Source organism: Callorhinus ursinus, unplaced genomic scaffold (assembly GCF_003265705.2).
Source record: "Callorhinus ursinus isolate GAN/ISIS: 27379988/994484 unplaced genomic scaffold, GSC_fseal_2.0 scaffold26, whole genome shotgun sequence".
Taxonomy (NCBI): domain Eukaryota; kingdom Metazoa; phylum Chordata; class Mammalia; order Carnivora; family Otariidae; genus Callorhinus; species Callorhinus ursinus.
Genome location: NW_027397088.1, coordinates 7,838,329 through 7,858,568, shown reverse-complemented (window position 1 = coordinate 7,858,568; position 20,240 = coordinate 7,838,329). Strand labels below are relative to the sequence as shown.

The 20,240-nt window shown below is 44.7% G+C and overlaps 1 protein-coding gene across 1 annotated transcript in view; it reads right to left on the bottom strand.

Annotated features, from left to right (window-relative positions):
• RREB1 (ras responsive element binding protein 1) overlaps positions 1-10,097 on the bottom strand; it is a 176,070-nt gene extending 165,973 nt beyond the window's left edge. The window contains exon 1 of the mRNA XM_025891259.2: positions 9,663-10,097. The gene's annotated coding sequence lies outside the window, so the exon portion shown is untranslated. The remainder of the gene's footprint in view (positions 1-9,662) is intronic.
• Between the last annotated feature and the right edge of the window lie 10,143 nt (positions 10,098-20,240).

Below are 20,240 nucleotides of genomic sequence, written 5' to 3'. Positions count from 1 at the left end.
ATTTTGGAAATGGACAGTGGTGATGGTTGTACAACACGGTGAATGTAACTCATGCCACCAAACCGTATGCTTAGAAAGGATTACAACAGCACATTTTATGTGACATCTACTTTACCTCAATTTTAACAAATTGAAAAATATAAGGTGAGCTAAAACAGAGCTTTGAATATCTTCTTCTCACACTGTAATAGGTCATTCTGCACACAATGGGGCCTGGTGGTACGAGGGGGAGGGGGCCTCCAAAGCCAAACCCCGAATTAGTGAACTGTATTGGGTATGGGGTAGAGGAAATATTGAGGAGATAATAGGGTCTGAGTTTTGGTAAGGACTACAACTCAGAAAGACTTTTATTTTTCATCCCAAAGGAAAGAGAGCCCCTTTCTGTAACCTTTCCCTAGAACTGAATACAGATCATCTGCAAATTCTTGCCCTACCTCATGCCACAGACCCGGATATCTGAATCACTGCAAAACACCAGGAAAACCCTCTTCACTTCTATTACCGAGTGTTCGTTAGAATGCAGCGTACTCCCTGTAAGGGCTGAGGTACTGCCTTACAAAACAGACCGTGTGCTTTTTCAATCATTTTATGGTCTTAGGTAAGACCCAAGTCCAACTTAAAATATTCCTTTTCAAAGCTGTTTTCAAAGTCATTTTCATCACTTTTCCCCCCTCAGGCTCATGAGCATCAATCATGGGGAAAAGTGACAGGAAATAGTAAAAAGATTAACAGCTCAACATCCAGAAGCACCCTTGCCGCCTATGCGGAAAGTGTCAAATATGAGGCTGGCCGAGGACCAAGGTAATCAAAAGTAAAATACACATGACTTTGAGGGCTAAGCTGACATTTCAGGGGGCAGAAGGCTCTGTTAAACACAGAAATGACAAAGCAAAGGGGCATGGCTATTGAACAGTATCTTTCTGTACTAACACGCAGTATTAGAAATTTCCTGCACTTATCATCACAGAATTTCACTGTAGAATAGGCTCGTGTAGATTGTGGGATTGTTCAATCTTAAAAGCTGGAGTATTTTTCTAGTAAAATGTAAGAACCCAGCTTTAAAAGAAAAGTCAGGGGTGCCTGGGTGGCTCAGTCGGTTGTGTCTGCCTTTGGCTCAGATCATGATCCCAGGGTTCTGGAATCAAGCCCAACATTGGGCTTCCTGCTCAGTGGGGAGTCTGCTTCTCCCTCTGCCCCTCCCCCCCCATGCTCTCTCTCTCTCTCTCTCTCTAATAAATAAACGAAATCTTTTTAAAAAAATAAATAAAAGTCAAAATTGAAATACATGAGACTCCCAGGACCACCTGAACTTGTATTTTCTATAGATTTGTGAATCTCTTTTGGCAATTAGTTGAAACCCATGCCTACGCTGTGCTGGGAAAAACAAACATCTCCTAAAACTGCAATATGGAACAGTTGATTTGGAGCACCTGAGTGGCTCAGTCGGTTAAGCGTCCACCTTCAGTTCAGGTCATGATCCCAGGGTCCTGGGATTGAGTCCTGCATCAGGCTCCCTGCTCAGCTGGGAGCCTGCTTCTCCTTCTGCCGGCTGCTCTCTTTCTCTCGGACAAATAAATACATAAAATCTTTTTAAAAAAAAGAAAAAAAAAAACAGTTGTTCAAAGATCTATATAAAGCCTGCTTCTAAACAGAATTCAGTAAATTATTCTGGGTGCATGTGTGTGTGCTATCACATAGGATTGTGAATATGTAGGTATTCCAAGTTCTTGGTGAAATTCTAAACTGTCTATGCCTGGCATTGTTATCAATGGAAACCTTTCCATTGGTAATTGAGTTCCTACCATGAAATCTTGCCTTTTAAATTATGAATCCTCCAAACTAAGAGAAATATACATATCATAAATTTCCGATTTAAAAGCATTCAGTTTTACGAAAGCACTAATTCGAAAAGACTTATGCACTCCTATGTTTATTTATTTATTTTTAAATATTTATTCAGTTAGAGAGAGAGAGAATGCACAAGTGGGGGGAGGGGCAGAGGGCGAGGGAGAAAGAGAAGCCCAAGGAGACTCCATGGTAAGTGTGGAGCCTGGGGAGGGGCTTGATCCCCACACCCCGAGATCACCACCTGAGCCTCAATCAACAGTCGGATACTTAACCAACTGAGCCACCCAGGTGCCCCTTACCCGTATATTTATTGAAGCATTATTTACAACAGCCAAGCTATGGAAGCAACCTAAGTGTCCACTGACAGATGAATGGATAAAGAAGATGTGGTAGCTTGCATTGGTGGTTCAGTGGTAGAATTCTCAAGAAGAGGCGTTACGTACGTACAATGGAATATGAGCCATAAAACAGAACGAGCTCTTTCCATTTGCAACAACATGGATGGACCTAGAGGATACTATGCTAATGATACTATGAAACAAGTCAGACAGGGAAAGATAAATACCATTTGATTTTACGTCTATGTGAAATAAAACAAACGAGCAAACAAACAAACAGAGTGATGAATACAGAGAACAAACTGATGGTTGCTGGGGGAGGGGGCGCGGGTGACCAAAAAACGTGAAGAGGTACAAACTTCCAGTTATAAAAAAAAAAAAAGTCAGGGGGATGAAAGTACAGAATGAGGAATATAGTCAATAATACCGTAATAATGAAAATAATAATAATATTGTGATAATGTTGCATGGTGACAGATGATAATTACACTTACCACAGTGAGCACAGTATGATGTATAGAATTGTCTAATCACTATGTTGTACACCGGAAGCAAATATCATATTGTATGTCAACTATATTTAAATTTTTTAAAAATGTTTTTTAAAAAGGTGTTCAGTTTTAGTTCCAACGCTGATACTGGTTCAAACTCTTTTCTAAGGGCCTTCTCACATGCTATACTAAAAAAAAGTTGCCAAACTGGTTTTAACACATCTTCTCAGGACTGATAAGCAAAAGTTGACTAAAGCAGTCTTGAATAAGATAAACTCAGAATGAATCTGTAAGTTTTCTCAAATTTAGCAGCACTTTTTAAATGGGTTGTTCAATAAGCTATAAATTTCCAAAGCCACGAGAGGTAAGTGAAGGCATTTCTCCTTTGGTAGAATGTGAACACACCACTTCTCTCTTCAACTGCATCTGACATCCTGTTGGAGTGACTAGCTCCAAACCTGTTTTGTGGGTATTATGAATGACTGAGTACAAACAGTCAAGGGTTGTGAAAATAAATTTTCTAATGTTAAAAAAAAAAAGTGAACTGTAATAGATTTCAGTTGACCAAGAACTCTGACAAACAGCAACAATACCTCCAATCTTTCTTGTGTATCTTACTCAACTATTTAACCTTAAAAATTGTTTCACTTCATGACGTGATCCTTTACATGATAATAAATTCACAGGTTCTTGCTCATTTTGAATTTTTTTGGTTGTTGATACCCCTATTTTCCTAAATCGTTAAGATTTCACTAGAAAAAAATAGGATAACAGCAGCAGATATGACCTACCCCTCCGTGTGCATCAAGAGCATATTTCTACAGGGTATACACAAACTCTGCAAACTCTAAGCAAGTGTGTAAATTAAATTCTGTAAGTTCACATTTAACTGAGCATCTTCTCTCCTTCTACTCTTAGAACTTCAAGAAAACTTCAAAATCAGTATCAAGGTGCTAGCACTATTTCTGGCATCTTAAAGAAATCTCAAGCATAAAATTGTCTTTTTCCTCCGCACTAATTAACTTCGCAATTAGCTGCTATGAAAAGCTGTCCCCAGGCAAGCCCATCCTACAAGCACCTTCTCTCAGGAGGGCATCTGAACACTCTAAGCCTGCGCTAATACCATTCTCTCTCATTCATAGTTTTGTGTGTAACCTGGGATTCATTTTCTGACATTTTTAGAAGAGTCCCTTACATTGTAAATGGGTTTAAAAACCTAGATTCTAGTGCCTAGCAACAGTACTAAATGTACACTTAAGAAGAGTTATGATGGTAAATTTTATGTGATGTGTATTTTACCACAATTTCAAAAAACAAAACAAAACAAAACCCCACACCCAGATTCTATCATCTTTTTTTTTTTTTTTAAGATTTTATTTATTTATTTATTTGACAGAGAGAGACACAGCCAGAGAGGGAACACAAGCAGGGGGAGTGGGAGAGGGAGCAGCAGGCTTCCTGCTGAGCAGGGAGCCTGATGCGGGGCTTGATCCCAGGACCCTGGGACCATGACCTGAGCCGAAGGCAGATGCTTAATGACGGAGCCACCCAGGCGCCCCTAGATTCTATCATCTTTTACTATTCTTCAGTGGAGATTAAAAAAAAAAAAAAAAGGCTCGGGACGCCCGTCATAACATCAGAAGGTGAATCTGTCTCTTGATAGCTTATAAACGAGAAAGGGAAAGGCAGGGCCGATGATAATCTGTAGCCAGATAATAATTCGTAGCACCAGGTTAATTGAAAGTTGGCTGTGACGGAATGTTTGCTACTGCTCAATGGGACAGATGTTTGTTTTTCTGACAAGAAAGAAAGAAACAGATCCTTGGATAGACAGGTATTCTTTGAAAAAGGTGTTAATAGTCATCGCATTTTAGAAAACCAGCCCTAAATTTCTGACTACTCGTTTCTCAACTGGAGGACCTGTGGTGTGTGGAGCCGACAGCTTCCCCAGCCTCACCTCTGACTCTTCCCTTGGAGAGGATCAGCCAAATAGTCTCCTCCTGAGAAGACTGCCAAATACCACACCCTGGGTCTGCGTCTCCAAAGGTACAGGAAGTGGTCTGCCCAGGGCCTGCCTTATTGCATCATCTCCAACAGGCTTGGATGGATGGAATGTGAGTCACTCAGCACCATACACTGCGCGTCAACCCAAATCCCCTTCCTACCTAGCAAGGCAGAGGACTTCTGACACATCCATCCCTGCTTCCAACCGGTGCTAAATTTGGAAAGCAGCAGGTCATCTGGATAAAAACAACTTCCAGCCCTGCCTATCAATGACTGTCCATTAGAAACAAAAGCAAAAGGACAGGCTGAAACAGACACACTCAAAGGAAGACCTTAGAACTCTTGCTCTCCCAAGGGGGGACAGGAGGCTCGGGGAGAAGGTCTCAGAACTGGTAGAACAAACTGGCTAAAGCACTGGCTCTCCCAAGGACTCCATACCAGAGTGGCCTGGAAAGCTCATTAAGAATACGGAATTGTTAGCTCAGGAGATTGTGATTTGGTGCCCATGGGGCGGGACCCCTTAATCTGATGAGCCAGGTTCAGGAGCCATCCAGTGAAACCACTTGGGCTAGAACAGGGCTGGATCAGTAGATGGGCTCTAGCTAGAGCCCCAGGAATGACCACTTTGTTGTGCTTTCTGAGGAAGGAGGAGAATTTTGAAAAATCATATATATATGTTTATATGTTTTTTATACACATAAAAAATTATATTTTTATACACATAAAAAAATTCTAATTGTGAATGTTCCTTTCAACACTGGTCCTTTCACCACCAAGTTCAAACTGAGGAGTTCATTCCACACCTCTGGCCAATAATCACCTACTTCTATGTGGATGACTCACATCTCCACCTCCAGCCAAGATCATCCATTTTCCCTGAACCCAGCTGCCAATCACAGCTTCAAATTCCATTTCTCAAATCAACTCTTCAATTCACCTTGAACTCTGGCTTCCTGTTCCAATTTCTGCTCATAGTACCACCTTCTCACAGCTTCTAGATTTAAATTCTTATCCACTGCCCTCCACATCCACATACTATAAAATATTATCAATTTTCCTTTTATAACAACTCACAAAGCATTGCCTTCCAACCAATTCCCTTCGATACTATACTTGCCCAGCCCCCTTGGATCCCTGCAATAGCCACGCATGGTCCCTAAACCCCCACTCCAATCTAACTCACAAGATCAACCTTCCCCAAATGCAACTGTGACCATGCATTTCCCTTACTCAAAATCCTGTCATAATTCCCCATTACCTGCAGATAAAGTCCTTCCACCAACCTTGGACAGGCATTCATGGCCCCTAACTGGTCTGTCCCTAACCTACCAGTCAAACGACAAATTTCACATTTGATCCCTCTCCTGTAGCAAAGCTGATCTATTCAAATTCCCCTAATGTTTCCTGTGACTTCCTGCCTCTTGGCTTATCTCATTTCTACCACTTTTTCTTCCTAGCTATAAAAATCATCTACATCCTTGAAGTTCAAGTTCTACCAACTCCCTCTGGAGAACTTCCTGATGGCTGCCACCTGACAGTTACCCTTCCCAGAACACACCCAGCACCCTGCAACATCTGAGCCCTTCCTAAGTAAGGGTGTGACCTCTCCCTTTCACTGTCCCTCACACCCTCTGCTCTCTGACCCCCTGGAAGCTCCCGGGGCCCTTTAAGACTGAACTCTCACTGATAATCAATCACATACTGGCTGGCTGGGTTGCCAGACCTCTCCCTACAAAAAGCAAACCTTCTTTCTTACAGAGAGAAGCAATTTAGTTTCACTGCTAACATTTTAGAAAACAGAAGAAGAAAAAGATGTTTATTTTTATTATTTTTTAAAGATTTTATTTGTTTATTTGACAGAGAGAGAGAGGGAAAAGCAGGCTCCCCGCTGAGCAGGCAGTCTGATGCAGAGCTCAGTCCCTGGACCCTGGGATCATGACCTGAGCTGAAGGCAGACACTTAACTGACTGAGCCATCCCGGCGCCCCGAAAAAAAAAAAGTTTAATTTCTCATTCCATTTCTCAATTCCTGGTACCTTTCATCTATGAATCCATCATCTCTTCTTAGACATATACACATATATTTTTAACTCCTGAACAGTTAAACTTCTTGATTTGTCATCTAGCTGTAGCCCCCAACTCAACCACAGATTTGACTCTTTTAGGAACATGAATATGCTTCTCTGTAATCTCCACAATGCTCCATGCAGTTCTATACACAAAGTAGTTGGTGAAAGTGTTTAAAGCATATGTTCATTCAAAAAAATTTGGGGGGGGTGGCAGTGAGTACGTGGTTACAAATGTATGGCCCAAAATAATCTCTGTGAGAAAGTGCTACACATAGATGATTTCTTGAAAAGTGCCCCAAAATTTATGTAACAAATGTTTTAAATACACAAGGACAATTCACCACACTAAGATCCTATTGTTAATCCATTTTTAACAGATATTCATTCCTTCATTTAATTTGCTTTATAAATCTTCATTTAATTTGCTTCGCAACTAAAATGAAGACCACCCTACATATAAATGTTTCATGAACTCAGATGAAATTTGGGGAGTAGGGGAATAGGGAAGTGTGCCACTTCATTTTTTTTTTTTAAGATTTTATTTATTTGAGAGAGAGGGACAGAGATTCTGAGAGACAGAGTGAGCGGGGAGGAGAGGGAGAAGCAGAATCCCAGTGAGCAGGGAGCCCAATGCAGGGCCCCATCCCAGGACTCTGGGATCATGACCTGAGCCGAAGTCAGATGCTTAACCGACTGAGCCACCCAGGCGCCCTGCCACTTCATTTTTTACTTAAATTTTCAATTCATTTCTATAGCAACAATTCTGGTTTGAAGCAAGGTTTTAAAGTCTAATTATCTCACACAGAAGGAAACCATGCTCCTTAACAAAGTGACAAAATCTAAGATCATGAAAGGGTTCATTTTTTTTTCAAGTTTCCAGAAAACTATGTGTAACTCTCCCCTTTACATTCAGAATGCAAGAGAATTCGATGTAGGGGATCTGTCAGCTTCCAGTGTAGTTGGTCTACAGTTTAGGCCAACACTGTAAGTGAGAATGAAGACTTTCACCAGTTGAACTGAAGATCTTCCATCTAAAAAGTAATGTGAAAAGTCCAAGTCTCCCAACCAAAAGAAGACCAACTATTATTATTGATTATTATTCCCATTTTACTAGTGAGACACCTCAGTGAAGTTAAAAAAAAAATAATAACCTGGGGAATGGTTAGGTGTCCAGCAAAGTTTTCACTACAAAATAACCTCTTCTTTTACATATTTAGAATATGATTCAATTTACAAAAATTACCAGTTTTGCTTTCTATGAATATACACTCTTTAACGCAGAGTACATCTCATTTTGGGTAACTTTATCTAGTGTTGCCTTGGAAACAGAAATTTACATTAATTCCTAAGTCAGCTTTTCAGATAACTCTTAAGATCTCTTTAGAGGATAACACACCCCTGTTTCACTTCTGAATAAAACCCCAGCTGCTGCACATTTCTTCTGAGTTTGTGGCCTTATGGTTTTGGGCCTTGCTTCTACAGCCCTGTCCCATCCTCTGTGACTAAGGTCCCCTGAACAAAACCAGAAGGAAAAATGGGATAAAACTCAGGAAGGGTGCTCAAGAAGAGCTTTGAGCTGCCTAGTCCACAACGCTAAGACTTCTTTTTGCAGTCTTTTCTCTTATTATGATCTTTTCCCCTTGACTCTGCCTGTGTCACCAGCATTCAAACCCAAAGCCCATCACCTTTAAATCTGGATTCCTCCCTCGCCTAGTCACACGCTTGGGGTGTGAGGTGCCACTGGGCTCAGGAGGGAACTCTCACTGCTTCTGCTTTGAGAAGGGCTGGGTTTTGGGGTTTTTTTCTTCTTCTTCTCCTTTTAAGAAAGGCCTTTTCATGTTTGCTTCTCAAGCCTTCCCCAAATACAAAACTGTCACTGTCCCCTAGTCCTTCCAACTCTAGGGTATCAGCTTCAAACCTTTGTTAAAAACTTTGGTAAATTTATGGCCGCCGGGGCCTGCACTTGGGAGACTCCAACTCCAACGCAAAAACGTCTCATTTATGTTCTTTGAAACAGCAAAAAACAAACACGAAACGGGGCAAAACCTCACCTCCTCCCCAGCTTTCCTTTCACGTCTTGGTTCAGTAATAAGAAAAGTTAATCCACCCCCTAGTGCCACCGCAGCCTCCTCGTCCTGGTCAGGCTCACCTAGAACATTCATGGCATCATTGCATCCAAGCCAAACTCGGTTACTGAGGCAACTAAGTTTTTCTTCCCAAAGGGTCACAGGGAAACACATCCCTCGGGATCCCCTGGTAACCGTCCACCGATAATGCTGGGGAACCACAACAGCAAAAGACTGGCTTTCCAAGGCTGGCGCTGGCCGCCTTTGCCGGCAACGGGCGGGAGGGGGGATTCTGCGTGGGGGTGCGCAGCGTCCAGTTACATTCCTGACCCACTTTCGCATCCCTCCTTCCCCCTCCTGCTCCTCCTCCTCCCGGGCAGGCCGCGAGGGCACCGGCGCTCGACAGAGCCACCCGCGAGCCCTCCCTAAGCCGCCGCTGGCGGGGTGCACCCGGCGTCAGGCTCTGCGGGGGACCCAGAGGGAGCCCGCCCCCACCCCCGGCTTCCCCTGCGCGGCCCCTCCCCGGTCACATGGCCTCGCGAGCACCTGTTGGCGACCTCAGCCCCTAGCGGAGCCCCTCCCGTCGCCCAGGCGAAGCCCCCTGCGGGAGGGGATGCGAACGCTGCGCGCTGCACGCTCCGCAAACCCCGCCGGGGTCCGCGAGGGCGAGGGGGCGGGTGGGCGACACCGGCCCAGCAGCTCAGCTTTGCAAAGTGCAAAAGCACCACGGCCGCGCGGCGACTGGGTGGAGGGGCACCTACCCCTCCCTCCTCCCCGCCTACCCCCCCACCCCCGGCCGAGTGGGGAGGTGGGGTGCGCCCGCCCCCAGCCCGACTCCGCTGGAAACCTGGGCTCCTCGCGGGCGCCGGGAGGGGATGCTGCCGAGTCCGGGCCGGGGCCGCCGGGGCGAGGGCAGGTAGCGGGTGGTGACGGGTGGGTGTGTGTTCCGAGCCACCGAGTCCAGGAAGGGGGCGGGAAGCTGCCGTCTCAGCTGCAACTTCTGAGCGTGCAAAGCAACTCAGCAACTTTGCCTGCGCCGCGCCCCTCCCCCGCGCCGCCGGGCCGGGCCGGGGGCTGCGCTGCGCTCGGGAGCCCCGGCGCCGGGCCCGCTGGGGAACAGACCTGGGGTGCGGGCGAGCGCGGGGGGTGGCGGGCCGGGGCTGCAGAAGTGGCACAGCTGCCCGGGGGGTGGGACTGGGGGTGCGCCTCTGCGCGCCCCGGGGCTTGGAAACGACGCGCGGCCCCTGCGCCTCACCCCCGCCCTCCTGCGGCCCCCGCCGGGCCGGGCCCGTGCCCGCTGCCGGGCTCCGCTCGAGGAAGGGGCGGAGGATGGCGGCGGAGCCATGGAAACTGCAGGGTGGATAAATAAGGAGAGGGCCGCGCGAGGCCGTTCCCCGGGCTGCCAGCATCTCGGCGGCGGATGCGGCGCCCTGAGAAGCGCGGCCGAGCCCGCACAAGTACCCCCGCGCCCAGCGGCTCCCGGCTGGGCCAGGGGGGCGCCGCCGCGGGAGGCAGGCCCGGGCCCGGGGGGAGGTGCGGGGCGGAGGCGGGTGTGAAGGTGACCCGGGCCTCCCGGGGTCATGGGTTGTTTGTTCCGGCCCGAAGGACGGCGCGAGGCCCTGGCCGGTCCTGCCAGCCCGGAGAGCCGGGGCAAGCCCCCAGATCCGCGGCCAGAAAGATGGATTCGCGCAGTTCAGCCATTCCGAAGCATCCGAGGGGCCGAACTTTGGCGTGCGGGGTTAGATGGGGAACCTGGGCCAGCCTGGGGAGGGACCCGCTGTCCCCGAAGTCTTGCCCCCCACCCCTCAGCGGTTGGATTGGCAAGATGGAGAAGGATGTGAGTGGGTGGCTTGGGCCAGGCCTGTGCACTGATGGCAGGGGGGAGCCTGAGGGGCCCTCGGCGATCCACCGCACCCTTTCCCTGGAAGCAGATTTATGAGTCCCTCCAACCTTCCCCCAGCACTCACATACTTCATCTGACTCACTGTAGAGTTACTGATGCTTTACGCCCTAGCCTAGCCTGTAAAGGGCTAGAGATTTTAATGGTGGTGGTGTGAAGTTGAGTCACTTCAGGGTGTGGGGTTCTGCAGAGGTAAATGGGTTACTTCAAGTGAAAGTAAACTACGTGTGTGGAGAAGCCCGGCAACAGGCTGAATGATTTAATTACATGCCATCCTAATTTAAAGAGATTTACATGCTCATTGAGGACAGCGGGACAGTTACATGCTGATGTGGACCTAGCAATTTTTAACTGAACAAGGTCTGGTTCACACTTAAAACGGGTGACCAGTATTTCCTTTTTTTTTTTTTAACTTCAAAATTCTTATTTCTTTTACTTCTTAATAGGAAAGAATAGTCTTTTACCTGCTTCCTCTGAAATAATTGTGAAAGCTCTAGGCTAGAGCACAGTTGTCCAGAGCATTGTTTCAGAGAACACTAGATCCTCAGTAGGCGGTAGGTGATCTCTGACAAAAGGTTCTGTGGTCCTGTTACCACATCTCATCTATCCCAAGATGCATGTTTTTTGAATTTTAACATCTCTGATGTCATATTTGATGACATCTTAGCTTTGAGTCCTAGTTTTCTTTCTTAGTGGTACATGGAATAAGGAAGTTTGAGAAATGCTGATATAAACAAGTTTGTTATACAACAAAGAAATGCAACAAGTATCTTTATAGCAAGACTTTCCAGAATCGTCTGTGTGCTAAGGTGTTTCTGAATCGCCAGGAAGTTGTTGTATGCAAATTTTCTAAGTGTGTCTGTCCAGTCACTGGTTTTTGTGAGCATGATTGTTCAGGATTAGTATTCCTTTCAGGAAATCCTGCTCTAGCAGTTGCACCAGATTTGAACACAGTTAAGGAAAATGTTCACATTTCAAAATAGTGCCTGAGTGTGATCAGGGGTCATGAAATGATAAACTAAATTGAGTGTCTTTACACAAAAGGGAGAGACTGTTTGAGGAAATATTCACAGCTGTTCACATTCGGCTCTATTAGAAACTGAATCAGGATCATTTTTAGGGAACTAGTCCCAGTGAACATTCCATTCATCAGAAAATTCATGTATCTGATATATACTATTGCAGTTACACTACCTCCTGTATTATTTTGATTTGGAGAAGTTCATAAAAATGCTTTATTAGACTGGCACTAAGCTACTCCAAAGAATGACCCAAAACTCAGTATAGAAAAATAAAAATGGTGGTGAGTGTATAGACGTATACTCTAAAAAAGCAGGAGGGGTACCTGGGTGGCTCAGTGGGTTACATGTCTGCTTAGGCTCAGATCATGATCTCAGGATTGTAAGATCAAGCCCGGCATTAGGCTCCACCCTGGGCGTGGAGCCTGCTTAAGATTCTCTCTCCCTCTACCCCGCCTCCCTGTGTGCGCGCGCGTGCGCGTGCTCTCTCTGTCTCTCTCTCTCTCTCAAACATAAAACAGGAGAAGAAGCAAGCAAGCATATAAAAATTTCCAAAGAGAGATGAAATTTAGCAAAAAAAAAAGCAGCTCTCATTCATCTCTTACCAAAGGTCACAGGCAAGGTCGGATTTTTATAAGTGAATAAAATATTCAATATTCACTGTATCAGGGTGTGTATCAAGTACCTACCAGGTTCTAGACACTACACTAGGCTTTGACGATAGGAAGTCAAACCTGAGAACATCCTGCTCCATAGAAGTTTGCGTCCGGTAGGTGAGGCAGGTAAGTATAATAAATTTTAATATAATATGACATTGAGGCTTAGAAAGGTTAACGACTTACCCAAGGGAACTCAAGTCAGGATTTGACTGGTCTGATGATTTCAAATACCCTGCTCTCATCTCTAATAGATCTGCTCCCATCTTCGTAGATAACATCCTGAAGATATAGTACTTGAAATTAATTAAACATAAAATCAAACATATCGAACCTCAAGAGCCAGAAAGAAATGGAGAGATGACCCAGGCCGACCCCCTTCATTTTACAGGTGTGGAAACTGAGATACAGAGAAAAAAATGGATGTGCTCAAGGTTATACAGTTATCTAATGACTGAATTAAGATTAGAATCAAGGTTTGTTGACTCTCAGCTCTTTGCACTATAAAGTGCCTGCCCTACGGTAAGAGACAGGGAGGAAAGCCTCAGCAGACTCTACTTCTACTGTGGAGCTGTGTGGGCCCATCTCAGTAAAGGCCTAGGGCAATTGTGGAATTGGTGATAAAATGCCCCATGACTAAGCACTTATTTAAAGAAATATTTCTAAGAGGAACTGCAAGGGGATTTCAGCTGAGTTCCTTAAAAACAACCACTATCCTTAAAAGTTGAAGATAGATTTGATAAAAAATAAATATGGGACATTTGGGGGAAATTTGAATACTACATATTAGAGACTATTAAGGAATCATTGTCACTGGTTGAAGTAGATCTGCAGTGCTGTTTTTGAAAACTAATTTTCATGACTTTAACATATCTAGTGAAGTACTTGCACTGAAATTATATGGTGTCTGGTACTAAAATAATCCAGCTTTTTTTCTTCCGGGGGGTGTGGGGAATGAAGATTGTAAATGAGATGAGTTGCCATACACCAAAACTAGGAGGAGTATGTGAGAGTTTGTTATACTATTATCTCTACTTTTGCACATTCCCGGGGAAAAAAGTGTCTCCATAGTGTTGAAATACATTTTTGTTGGAAGTTTCAGAAAGTTATTTTTTCCTACCAGTTGAGTCAAGGTCAGGGAGAAGTGTAATCAGTAATTTTAATTGCTGACATTTGCATAGGCTAGCACCTTATAATTTACAAATTGTATTCATACCAACACAGACCTTTCCTCACTCTCCTGGATTAGTTTAGGTCTGAAGTTGAAGGCAAAGGGTCTCAATTGTGTTTTCTACAGAACAATGCCTGAAGCCCTGTCTGAAAATTAAATTTTCTTAGCACTTTTAAATGGTAGTAAAAATCCAGAGGATTTCCAGGTATACTGAAGGCAGGCACATGCTGAGCTTGATTCTGCCTTGCAAGAAGAGTTTTTCCCCCCTTCATTTTAGGTACATACAAGGGGATGTGTTGTGATTTATCTCAGCTAGCTAACACTCTTACTACAGAATATTAAGCCAATCCCAAAGCCACATTATCATGGAATCTATAGTAGTATTAAGGGCCTCTTTGTGGCTAAGAAGTGTTGGTGTGTTACTGTTTTTATTATAAGATTTATAGAGCTGGTTTATAATACTGTATTCTTAATTGTATGGGTAATATATTTAAAACACATGTGGTAGCTATAGTTCTGGTTCTATTTTTAAGTGACTTTGGGGTTTTTTCCCCCCTCTTTCTATTCATATAAGGTATACCTGCATCTGGAAACTATCAAAATATCACAAAGACAACACCAGGAATATGGTTAATTAAAGGGATAGACACCATGGAGGTTATAAGCAAGATCATTATCATTCAATAAATATTTTATTGGCAATACTTATTGTTTTGTAGGGAGCTGGGAAACTGTAACATGGGTGGGATTTCCAAGCACATAGAAATGAAACTAGTTTCCAAATGAGAATAACTGCTTACGGTCAGATGTTTAGGGGAAAGCAGTTTTCTCTCACCTTGTTTAAATTGCAGAAAACACTTTCAGGATGTGTTGAGCATCCCTCCCTGCCTTCCCATCATGTTTGTGCTCTGGATCTGTGGCCCCAGTTAGTGGCTGAATACGCCCTCGGGGACACTGAGTTATTGCAAATGGTCAGAGATGCTTTATGTGCATCAACAATTTCTGTAGATTGAATAATAAAATGACTGGCATAGAAATGTACCTGGTCCAAATGTATGTGTTTGTCATTCACAAATAACTGCAAATGCATTGAAAAGCTTTTCTAAATTTATACTATCACTCTGTTCTTCTGTATTTTTTACATCAATGAGTATATAACTACTTTCTTACATAGGATGGGGGGCCAAAAGCCCAAGAACCAGCTCTCTAGGTGAGGTGAGAAGCTCTTGTTCATACATTTGGTAAAGCAAATTCTCTCTCTTTTTAGGCTTATTCTATGAAGCACATAATAATTTCTTTGTTTCATTATATAGTATATGCCATAGGAGACAGAATGGTGCCAGGAATAATTCAATGCACTCATGGATTTGTTTTATCATTTGGCTCTCAGAACTGGAAGTTCTAGGCATACCTTCTTTGCCACTTTTTTTTATTTAAAGCACTTTGGTGCTCCAAGCCAAGAGGACTTTTCCCAAACTATGCACACTATCAGACCTGACATATCCAGGATAGAGATCTCTGCAGGAACTTTTTACCATAATGGAAACTTAAAATTGGGTGAACCTTGTCAGAAGTGCAAATCTTGTTCAGAATGTCTCAGAAAGCTCTTAATATGGAGTAAATTTTTATTCTCTACTTGCTCTCTATACACTCTCCCTTTGGCAGGGTATTTTTTTTAAGGGACGTTAGTCTTGGATTATTACAGCAAGCAAGCAAGCAGATGGCATCATTGCTAAGTGGGGTTCGGGGTGAAGGATGACACTGAGCTCCCAAATTATAATTGGAGGTGGGATTAGTTGGAAGAGTTATGTTTATTGACAAATCCTCTTCATTTTATTTGTTCTCCAATAATTATTTGCTGCTGATTAAGCCCTTATTCTGCACCTGGCATGTTATGCTAATCTTCACAACAACCCTATGAGGTGAATACTCTTATTCTTCCATTCGACGGACAAGGAATATGATGCTGAAATATTCATGCAGCCGGTAAGCAATAGAATGAGGATTTGAACCTAGGTCTGACTCTAAATCTCCACCAGCAGAGACTACTCACTCACTCTTCAGAGAGGAGCTTGAACTCCTGTGGGGCCTCCTCATGAGCTCTAGGGTCTAATGACTTAAGCACCTGCCTATTCTTATCTTTGCAAAGGCAAGAATTGTGTAAACTGAACCAAAATAATGACAGCCGTTTCCTTAGACCATCCATCATTAGTCACTTTTTCCTTTATCGCTTCCCAGCGAGTACTAGGTTAGTAAGTGGCTTAACTGTTACCAAGATCATCCGCACATTCAACACACAGATGGCACTGGGCTGGTTATGACTTAACCTAATTATTCCGGCCTTTCTAACTTTTCCCTTATAAAGATAGTCATCAAAAAAAGGGGAGATTTTGAAAGATTTATTTCTTACTAAAAGAAGAGGGGAAATTATTTTTTGAGGCAAATGAGTCCTAGCTTTCCTATAGAAAGGGAGATTATTTATTATTTGTCTAAGTAGAAGTTAATTAAGAGGATATTGCCCACAATAGCTATGAAGTCAGTAATGACATATGGAAGCCGAAAAATCTCACTGTTGGACACATATGGTGGCTAAAAAAAAATGGGACATCTTCTTGGTTTGGCTTCACTGCTAGCCTCTCTTGAGTGCTTGGATCTGGATTCACTCTCACCTCTAAACTCTTTTTAGGACCTCCAGCCATGTTGCCATCAACTGGGGACTTACCTGTTTATCTTCCTCAGTGCCCCTCTTATTTTGAGATGGAAGGAGATGAAGCCTTTCCAATCACCCCTCCTTAAAATCTAAGAGGATCGTCTGCCAGAAATAAACACTTTCCCTCTCTTTTACTAGGAAGACAAAACCAAATGTAGGCAGTCAGATGGGCTGATACCTTAAAATATCTCCCAGGCACTACATAAATCCTCACCACTCCCTTGGTACAGAAGTAAGAGGGAGCCACTTATATTTGAGAGTTGGGAGGAAGGGGCATGTGTCAGCAAGGCCTGAAACAGTGGTTTCTGGGTTCAATGCCGTGAGGCGGCATGCAGAGAGCACGTGCTAAGGGGCAGGTAGCAAGCCCCGAGGCTTGCCGTGGTCCATGGGGGAGAGGACAGCGAGAAGACTAGAACACTGCCTCCCAAAGCGGCTAACACCCCCCAGTGAGACCAGGGAGCTGCACACTTTGTGGAAATAGCTGAAAATATAGTGTGACGTTAGACCCTAAGAACTGGTCCCCTGCCAGTGGCAAAGAGAGAAAGCCCATGTTTCCCATATGTGAACCCAAGACGATGATCAGGGCCTTCGCACACCCGGGACCTGTTACACCTGTCTGCAGGGGATTCTGACTCTCAGCCCTGCCTTTGGGGAAGAGTTCAGCTTCATACTGTTTGCCCTCTTGCCTGAATCACAAAGAAATCCAAGTAAAAAGATGTGTCTATGTTTTTTCCCCCGAAGTTGGTTGCTTTAGGTTACAGTTGCAGTTTACACTATGCCTCTAAGTTTTCTGTTGAAGGAAAAGCAATATTTCAAACCACGAAGTCAGCTGTTGAGATGGTTTCCTCTTACTGTTGCTCTTGACCAGATGAGGCCGGTTAAACCTTTGTCAGCCGAACGCTGATTTGGGAACACTACCCCTGTCCCAGGTAGCGGGCTCAGATGGGTCTCAAAATAGACCTGGCACACATGGCTGACGAGATCCCAGTGGGCAAAAGGTAATGTTACACCATCTATGATATAACTTCTAGAATAATCACTGCTGTCCCTTTGCTTCGGAATCTAGCTCCAGTGCGTTACAAAACAGAAAGTCCTCAAACAGTTGGGGGTGCAGTGAGTGTGTATTTCCCTTGAAGAAGTGGGTTCAACTTCTACTCCCCTTCAGAGCCTTATAAGAAGCAATTACAGCCTTTCTCTTTGCTTTCTTTTCCTTTTTTTCACTTTAGAGGGACAGATCGCCAAACAAACTTTCTGGTGGCCGTTAAGAAGGACAAAATCCTTGGCTGAAGCACATGCCAGGGTTTTACAATGCGTGGCACACAGTGGAAGCTTTTGGCACACCCTCGGGCACAATTGGGTCCTGGGGCTCTGGGGACAGAGAGTGCTGCTAATCTGTGCAGCCCGCTGCTTTAGTATGGTGCGCGGCGGCGGCGGCGGTGGCGGCGGTGGCGCCCATTTAAGGAGCACCAAGTCAGGACAGGGGGTACATGGATGGTCCAGGCTGAGCAACGCTGGGAAAGGGAGGGGAAAGCTCCATCTTGGAAGAAAAAGTTTCGGTCTCTGCCGACCTGGGTGCCTGTTGTCAGGTATCTTGCCCCGCCCCAGGATGACCTGAACCTCCTTTGCCTTCTCTCCTGGAAAGTTGCCTCTAGAAGGGAATACACTTATATTTAGAGAGGAAGCCAGGAACTGAGGAGTCATAGCCCCAGCTTCCTGGTCAGGCTGCTGACTCACACAGCCATCCTTCGGGCCATTTCCTTCATCTCCCTACCTCAGTTTCGCAGTTAAGTGAAAGATGAAAATGGAATTCCCCTAGAGGCATTGGGAACACCTAATTAATGTTTATGTTTCTTTGAGATAACTGGGATTGAGAGGTCCTATTACGGCAAAGCATCATTACGTGAAAGATTACATCTTCTTGTCAACTCTAGGCGTCCACTGAAGCACTAGCCTTCAGAATCACTGGGCCACGGTTCCCACTATCCCACTCTGTGACATGCCCTCCCTCTCTCCTTCCATTCTTTTCCACGTTGACTTTGGGTTGTGTCACTTGCCTCACATTCTGTTAGTAAAGGGAGGGAGACTTTAACTTCTCTTGGCTCATTCCACAGCCTGGTGGCCCATAAGTGTCTGCCAACAAGGGCTGACTGGGAGGGAGAGAGAGAGAGAGAGAGAGAGAGAGAGAGAGAGAGAGAGGGATAGGATGCTGCTAACTGCAACCCTTTCAGATGCAGTCCTCCATGTTCTTTTAAGGAATTTCGGCTGTCCCTTTGTGCTTGATTTTCTTTTCTCCTTTCAAAGTGTTGACTTCATTGTTTGGCTAGGGTGAATACATCACTTCCTCTTTGGGGGGTCTGTGTTTTGTCTCCTGCTGGGTCTGAAATGTCATTTGCTGGGTTTTGCTAGATTATGTTGGGGGTTTGTTTGTTTTTTGGTGTTCCCAAATCGTCACTGTTTCACCAGACCCTTGCCACGGCTACCTCCTGATTAATGATGTGATAGAAACTTGCAGCTCCTCGGCACAGATATGCATTTGTCTGTAACTGCTCTCTTGGTTCTGTTGCCTACAAAGGGAGTTCCCCTGCAAGGGCAAAAAACCAACAAAACCCCACACTGCTGTTATCTTTTCTTCCTGCTGTGCGGTCAGGTTGCTCTCTTGCTTTGCTCATTATCTGAACTTTGTTGAAGAGTGGATCTCCATGCCTCTCATCCAGAATATGGGGCAAGCCCCAGATCTTTTCCTCTTCACACTTGCCAGCCTTTCTGTGACTTGTCATATATGACTTTTTCCATTCCTGGAAGCAGTGTTTCTCTACTCCCATAAGCACATTTTAGTAGATACACTTGGAATTTATTAACTCATTCCACAAGCATTATTTACTTACCACCATGTGCCAGGCACACGGGACGCTGGGTGTGTGATAGGAATCGTGAGACTGAGTTCCTGTTCTTGGAGAGCAGTGTGTGGGCAGGGCAGGGTGGTGGAGGTGCAGGTGGTAATGGGGAGGGTGAGAGTGACCTGTAGGCTCATAAGTTGCAATGCAAAAAGAAGGATTTCTGAGGGTGCCTGGGATCTTGCACAAATAACCTACAGTAGGTTAATGCAGACTCCCCTAGCTCTCCATTGGACTTAGGAAAAATTGGAGCCATCCTGCCAATCCAATGTGGGTACCTGCTTGGAATGGGATTTTGGGGGTGATACTGGTGGCTAAGAAGCTCCCCTTTTATCCATAAAGAAAGAAGGACCTTTCTAATATATTTAAGACTATTAATATTACTTTATAGATCCCAAATGAGCATCACTGAGGTTGATGTGCTTGCCAAGGTCATCAGCAATGTCCTCGTCACTGTATTCAAGGGGCACATCTCAGTTCTTATTGTGTGACTTTTGGCATAATTTGCTGCTGACTGCCATCTTTTGAATGAATCTAGTCTCTTGGTTACCTGGTTTCCTTCCTATCTCTTTGTGGTATGCTTTCTCTTTCCGTGTTGGTGCTCTCCAAAGATAGCTTCTCTTGCCCTAGGCACTCTCATTTTCAAAGAAATCACTCATTATTAGGGCTCCAGTTATTGGCTTGATGTGAATGGCTCCCAAGTATCTGTCTCCAGACCAGCTCTTTCGTCTATGGTTTGGAACCTAGCTAGCTTGTGGGGCTCACAGTAACCTCAAACCCAAAAAGTCTAACACTGAACTTGTCCTCTTTACCCCAGACCCTCTTCTTGCATCCTCTCTCTGTGAAGGCTACCATGGGCCATCCACCCATTTGCCCCAGCCGGGAGACTTGGCATCATCCTTGAGTCTTCCTTGTCCCACTTTCACCACAGCTCTTCCTTCAGTAAGGACTGTTGTCTCTCACTCTACAGTTGCTTGGATCTTCTACGTTTTCCGATGTCATCACTGCCACCATTCTCATTTGCCGGCTGCCTGCAGTAACCTAACTGCTCTTCCCTGCGGGGATTCTTGCTCCT